The sequence below is a fragment of the Equus quagga genome, chromosome 14, assembly GCF_021613505.1.
Source record: "Equus quagga isolate Etosha38 chromosome 14, UCLA_HA_Equagga_1.0, whole genome shotgun sequence".
Classification (NCBI taxonomy): domain Eukaryota; kingdom Metazoa; phylum Chordata; class Mammalia; order Perissodactyla; family Equidae; genus Equus; species Equus quagga.
The window spans coordinates 2,375,624-2,383,365 of NC_060280.1; the positions used below are offsets into that span (position 1 = coordinate 2,375,624).

Sequence of the window (7,742 nt, forward strand, 5' to 3'; positions counted from 1 at the left end):
AGTGCCATGGCTGTAAGCAGAAACTCTGGAGCTCATTCTCTGTGTTTAGACCCCAACTCTACCACTTAACAGCTATATGACTTGCGCAAACTATTAAACTTTTCTGAACCTCTGTTACTTCTCCTATAAAATGGAGATAGTGATAGTACTCACTTCAAAGGGTGATATGAGGATTATGTAAGTTAAGAAATAAATAGTCCCCAGCTCATAGTAGCTGCCATATAAATGTTAGCTCTTACTGTGACATGGTTATAAATATTATCCCTGTTTTGAAAATGAGGACACAAGCTCAGAGAGGTAACCAGCAGCACACAGAAAGGAGTCAAGCTGGGATTTTTCACTCACATCTCTGCTCTAAATCATCTACTTTGCTACCTATTAGCAATGAGGGTTTTCTCAGACCAGTATTCCTTGGCCACTTCTCTGGGCAGCCTGTGGTATGTAAGCAAAGTTTCTGTGTTCATATTGGTAAAATATCGGTAATTTGATAGGTCTTAGATCTTTCACCTTCTCCCTTTAAGTTCTTGTCTTGAATATTTTTTTCCTGTTTTCTATGTGAAAAGAAATGCAAGGAATAAATGATATAAAGTCCAAACTCAGTAAGCTGACTGAGTTTTGTTGGTAGGTAGTAACACCAGGTGCAAAGAAGAATGCTTATCTTTGAAATGGGCAAAAGGCTTTGCCTTAACGGTTCAAACTTCAGTAAGTAAAAACAATCACTTCAAGTTCACTTGAAAAGGAGTGGTGTTTGACCACAGGCTGACTACACAGGCCCGTAGTGCTCAGAGAACAGTAAGACAGAGTGCTGACCAGGTCATTAGAGCCTCGTACCCATCAGGCATCCAGCCAGGAGCTCAGGACTTCATCGTCATGTATCCACGGTCTTCGAAGACCTTCCATTCACATCTGTTGTTTGTGGTTATTTACTGTCTTCTGTCTGGGTCTATTTTGCCCTTTATGAATCCCCACACTTTACACAAGTCCTTAACATACAAAAGAATATTGATCAGGACCATGGAAGGGCCTGTCTGGACACTGGATTATTCAAAGAACAATTGAATGAACTGCTAATCTTCAGGCTGACAATGAGAACATAGTTGCCCTCCTTATGTGAATGGTGTTCAAGCAGTCAATCTTGTTTTGGATGGTTCCAGAAGACAAAACTGGATAGAAATTGCAGGGGAAAAGATTCTCAGTTCAGTTTGAATCAATCCAATTAGACCACGAAAATGCCAAGGGTTTACACAGGAGGGAGTGAGGCAGACAGGATCCCTGCATCCAGGGAGCTGCTAACTCGTTATTTTGATGACCAGAGCTGCAGCGTGGTTTGGCATAAAAGTGTTGTAGAAATACAGATGTACGTGGTGGTCCACACTTTACAGTTAGCCACACCTGAATCAGCTAGTTTGGTTGACAAAGTGTTTGGCATAGTGAGAAATATTCCAAAGAGAGTCTAAAAATGAGGAGTGCAGAGTTGTAGTTCTGATCATCTTACGGCCTTTGTGATCTCGGGCCCCAGTGTTAACAGCCAGTAAATGGCAGCTTTGAGCTGGAGGCTTCTATTCTCTCTCATTCCACAATTCTATTCAACTCTCATTTTGTCCTTACGTCTTTGTTCCATCAAAAAAATATAATCACATCTCTTCTTGAACAACAAGGAAGATGATTATTATGAGAGACCCACCAATTTAATATGTACTCAATTTGAGAATTTCAAATTGGATGAAAAAAAAACATTTGGAAAGAATAATCCTTTTTTTAAAATAATTTATTTTAAGTTCTTTTCCAGCTTTATTGGGGTATAATTGACATCCAACACTGTGTAGGTTTAAGGTGTGCAATGTGATGATTTGATATGCGTATTATATCGTGAAATGATTACCACAAATAAGGTTAATCAACATCCACCACCTCACATAGTTACCTTTTTGTTTGTTTATTTCTGTGGTGAGAACTTTTAAGATCTCTCTTAGCAACTTTCAAGTATACAACACATTTAACTATAGTCACCATGCTGTACATCGGACCCTCAGAACTTACTCATCTTATAACTGGAAGTTTGTACCCTTTGACCACCTTACCCATTCCCTCTGTCCCCCAGCTCTTGGCAACGACCAATCTACTCTTTGTTTCTATGAGTTCAATTTTTTTTTTAAATTCCACATATAAGTGAGATTATACAGTATTTGTCTTACTCTGTGTCTCTAGTTTCACTTAGCCTAATGCCTACAGGTCCATCCATGTCGTCTCAAATGGCAGGATTTCCTTCTTTTTATGGCTGAATAATATTCCATTGCATATGTATATATATACACACATCTTATTTATCCATTCATCTGTCTACAGAAAAGTTGTTTCTATGTCTTGGCTATTATAAATAATGCTGCAATGAACATGAGAGTTCAGATATCTCTTTGAGATAATGATTCTATTTCCTTCTGATATATACCCAGAAGTGGGATTGCTGGATCATATGGTAGCTCTGTCTTTAATTTTTTGAGGAACCACTATACTGTTTTCCATGGTGGCTGTACCGATTTAAATCCCACCAACAGTGCACAAGAGTTTCCTTTTCTCCCCATCCTCACTAGCACTCTTTGGTCTTGCCTTTTTGATAATAGCCATTCTGACAGGTGTGAGGGGATATTTATTGTGGTTTTGATTTGCATCTCTCTGATGAGTAGTGGTGTTCAACACCTTTCATATACCTGTTGGCCATTTATATCTTGTTTGAAAAAATATCTGTTTAGGTCCTTTGCCCATTTTCTAATCAGATTATTTGTGTCTTTGCTATTGAGTCTTGTGAGTTCCTCATATATTTTGGATATTACCCTCTTATCAGATATGTGGTTTGCAAATATTTTCTTCCATTCTGTAGGTTGCCTCTTTATTCTATTGATAATTTCTTTTGCTGTGCAGAAACTTTTTAGTTTGATATAGTCCCACTTATTTACTTTTGCTTTTGTTGTTATGTGTTATATGTTGTGGTGACATATCCAAAGTATTCTATTGTTTTTGATGCTATTATGAATGAGATTGTTTTATTTTTATATTTTTTGCTGAGGAAGATTTATCCTGAGCTAACATCTGTGCCAGTCTTCCTCTGTTTTGTATGTGGGTCACCGCCACAGCATGGCTGACAAGTGGTGTATGTCCATGCCCAGGATCTGAACCCATAAACCTGGGCTGCCGAAGTGGAGTGCACTGGACTTAACCACTATGTCATGGGGCCAGCCTCTGAGATTGTTTTATTTTTTTTCAGATAGTTTGTTGTTAGTCTATAGAAACACAACTGACTTTTACATGTTGATTTTGTATCCTGAAACTTTACTGTATTCGTTTATTAGTTCTAACAGTTTTGGGGTGCAGTCTTTAGGGTTTTCTTACATGAGATCATGTCATCTGTAAACTGAGACAATTTCCCTTCATCTTTCCTGATTTGGATGACTTTTATATCTTTTTCTTGCCTGATTGCTCTGGTTAGGACTTCCAGTACTGTGTCGAATAGGAGTGGTGAGAGTGGACATCCTTGTCTTGTTCCTGATCTTAGAGGAAAAGCTTTCAACCTTTCACCATTGAGTATGATGTTGAGCTGTAAACTCGTCATATATGGCCTTTATTATGTTGAGGTGCATTCCTTCTATACCCAATTTGTTGAAAGTTTTTTTTTTTTAATCAAAAAAGAGTGTTGAATTTTGTCAAATGATTTTTATGCATCTATTGAGAAGAATAATCCTTGATATTCATGTGCTCAAAAGTATATTAGCTTGAGCTTTTAACTAGATTCCAAAAAAGACTTCCCACTGAATCTGAGCTACAGACAAATAAGATATGCTAAGAGTTTCCGATAATAAATCAATTTTAATGTAGACTGAGGGGTGAGGAACAATAGGGATAAATTAAGAAAGTGATGACTTCAGAAAATGACAGAAAGTTTCACTGAAGCAATTTTGGTGGGTATATTTTAGGGGGAAAAGGCCACTAAAATCCATTGGAATTCTTATTGATATTTCCAAGGGAATGATGAGCACAGGTAATATTTACAGAAGCATTTTAAAAGATTTTATTTTTTCCTTCTTCTCCCCAAAGCCCCCCGATACATAGTTGTATATTCTTCATTGTGAGTCCTTCTAGTTGTGGCATGTGGGATGCTGCCTCAGCATGGTTTGATGAGCAGTGCCATGTCCATGCCCAGGATTCGAACCAACGAAACACTGGGCTGCCTGCAGCAGAGCACGCAAACTTAACCACTCGGCCATGGGGCTAGCCCCTACAGAAGCATTTTAACATACAGTTCTAATAATTTCCCACTAATATTATGAAAATACACATGTATGTGTCACGTGTGAGTAGTTCAAGAACGTGAAAAAATCTAACGTGCCTTTGGTAGATCACATTGTTGAGATTTAAGTATGTTTCAAAGTGGAGATCCTAAGAGTTAATATCTTTAAAAGCAATTTAATTCATGAAGCATTTTCAGTGTGTAGCCTTTTGAAAAGAATAGATTTGAGAGAACATATAGTCAAGTGACAAAGCAAATGCAGAGAGCCCAAAAAACACAGCTTTTCTCTCTAGACTGCCAACACTTTTTGAGAACTATTTCTGTGAAAAGTTAATTGACAAGTAATTTAAGGTACCTTGTTAAGTTGCTTGATGTGCTGTCACATGGACTTTAAGGTTCCCATCCCACAAAAGGAGGAGGATTCTGGTCGAGATGGCACAGCAACTAGTGACAGGTGATGTCTGATTGCCTGAGAGGGAGTTTTGTGGGAGACTAGAAATTCTTGATCAAACTTTTTTAAGCAATAGACTATGTACGGGATAACAATTCTGGAAAAGATATTTAGTGGTTTTACCATTGAATTTCCACAGGCCCAAATTAATAGTTCTTGCCTTAGCTGTTAATTCAAATCTGAAATAAAAATTAAGATTTGGTATTTCAGACTGCAAATCCTGAATGGTTGCCCTGTTCCTGGCTTACCATTCTCCTCCCCTGCTCCCACCTGCACAGGTCAACAACAGCTTCTCTGCCAGGAAAACACAGACAAGGTGGAACTGATGCCGCCACCTCTGTGGATCAGCAGAAAAGTGGGCAGTCTTGGCTCAGTCGCCGCAGCTTCCTCACCATCCCCTCAGTCATCTACAACTGGACATAGAGTTAGGCACCTGCTGTATGATGCTATCGCAGCACTGGCCGTGCTCCTGCAGGCCGTGCATCTACTAGGAGGCTGTGTTCCATTCACTTCTCCTACCTAATCATCTTGAGACCTCCTTCTCGCAAGTCTACGTTTCTCATCTGTAAAATCAGGAGCATGCTCCAAAGGACCTCTAAGTCTATTCACAACGGGAAACAACTTAATTCCAGTTGCATGAAACTGACAGAGCCCAGCCCTAGGACACAGGGTTGAGTGGTGACAGGCTCCCGCCCCTGCCCTCAGTTCCTGCAGCTCCCGCTCTGCCAGGAGAGCAGAGGTCAGCAGGAGCTCCCACAGCTGTTTGCAGCCTGAGCACATGGGACACACAGACATTTTGGGTAACTTGGTCCTTCAGGACAAGGGCAGGCAGCCCACAGTGTCAGCGCTCTTTATTCCTTCATGTCACCGAAGGAGCAGTAGCTGGGCCCCAGACCTCGCACGGTGCAGTCAGTGCTGTCGCTGTTACATTTGCCACAGTGACATGCAGTGGCCACCGGGTACGTGTACAGGGAGTCCGCGTGGTGAGCACAGCCAGGCACTTTCACTGTCTCGTACACCAGCTCCTTGAAGGTGCATGTTTTCTGGATGTTGGGCCGGGCTGGGTCCTTGTACACCAGGTCCTGAGGAGTTTAGGAAGGAGAGCCTTAGGTTACAATATTCTGGAAGTTTCTGTTTGGCTTAATCAAAATGTGACAGGGATAGAACTGCTTGCTGTAATATTTGCTCTCTGAAGACCAGCTTCTAGGATCCATAAGCATAGGAACCTTGACCTCATAAAGGAGCTCTTCTGGTACCCCACTTTTCTAAACTGTCCTGGAAGTCACAGAAAGTGTAACTGCATCCTTTTGGCCACAGAAAATAAACTGCATCCTTCCTCCCCACTGTGATAGTGCTTACATATTTAATATTTCTTGTAAAGCTTTGAATTTGTACAGTATAAAAGAATATAAAGATGAAGGTATGACTTTTAGAATTTTAAGATGGCTTTTTCTTTGGTTCTTACTAACCTGAAACTATATTAATGATAGAAAAAAACACATAAGACTTGGGTTTAATTGCTCAGAAAAATACTTCCAAGTGTTCTTTTCCATGTATATCTGAAGGAGGAGTAAGAGTCATAAGCTGACTTATTGATACTTGGCCTAAAGTGTTAAGGAAGTCTCATATCGGATTCTGGACATTCTATTGCCTTTCGGGTTCTTCATTGCCACTGCCTTAAATTCTGTATATTTGCAGGGTTCTTAACCCAAAAGTACATGATACAGTTTCAGTATCAAAACATTTAATTCAGGCCAAATCTTTTTCACTCTTTGACTTGCCCAATGAGAAAATAATTGGTTTTAAGGGAGAGAAGGGACTGCTGTTTAACTCATTTTCCTAACTGGCCACCAGGTCTATATGCCACCAAAAGTGCGGTAAGGTGAGTTTTATTGATCAAATTAATTTAATATCAAATAAAGCATATTCCTTAAAATGCAGGCTCTTTCAGTTTCAGTTTGTCAAACTCCTGCACAGCCAGATGCCACAGAAAAATGGCAAAGGAGACACACTTTCCCCTTTAACCGGCCTGTTGTGAAGAGGCTGCGAGAGTGTACACACGCGGCTGGACGCCTCCATGCCTGGGTTTTCTGAAGAGCGTGAAGAAGGAAGTGGGTTTGCTGGTTCGTTCTGGTTCTAGTCTACAGGGATTGGCTGTTCACAGGCTGCTGGTTGGCATTGGTATTACAGTGGACCAATAAAATAAATTTTATAATTGGCTGCTGGCATTTTTATTTGGTTTTAAATGAATTTTTGTGCTATCATACTGCAGAGGCATGCCTTTTATTATTGCAATTGGCTTTTTGAGGCTATTGACAGCATTCCATGATTAAATATAGATATGTACTCATGCCCATGTTTATCGCTCAATAGGTAAAGCTAGCAGAAAAATACTTTTAAAATGCAAAATTGGCGCATTACTGAAGCATTCATTTACATCCATCTGAGCTGCCCCAAATTTTGTTTTACCTAAATTAAATCCAAACCCAAACGAATATCGTGGTAATTAACCTCAATCACAACACAGACAGTGTTGGCTAAGGGATTCATGGCTGTTACTTGGGAAACTTAAAATATTGGTGAAGTAGAAATTAAGGCAAGTTGCCTCATCCGGACTCTCAGCACCCTCGCTTCAGCAAGGCCAGGCAATGGCCCGCACACCAGGTGGTGTTGACGCTTATGCAGAGGCTGCATTCCTCCTTCTCCATGGCGATGGGGATAGTGGTCAGCTCACAGCTATTGCAGCAGGCTGCTTTCCAGCAACAGGAGAGCAAGCAAACCTAGACTGACTTCATCCTGGGCTGGAAGCGAACAATTAGAAACTCAAAGGATTTTAACTGCCATGGCCTTTGACCCAGTCAAAGTGAACTGAAATAAATCTGCTCCCCAAGCTGCACAGTCACGGGCAGCTTCAGCAGGCACTTTCAGACAAAGGGAGACACATCACTGGTCAGAATTCCCCATGGAATTCTTGAAGCGGAGGTGTGGTTTTTTTTTAGGGTTACCTTA

General features: G+C 40.5%; 1 pseudogene; it reads right to left on the reverse strand.

The window, feature by feature from the left end:
- Nucleotides 1–5,584: 5,584 nt before the first annotated feature.
- Nucleotides 5,585–7,528, reverse strand: LOC124252191 (follitropin subunit beta-like; annotated as a pseudogene).
- Between the last annotated feature and the right edge of the window lie 214 nt (nucleotides 7,529–7,742).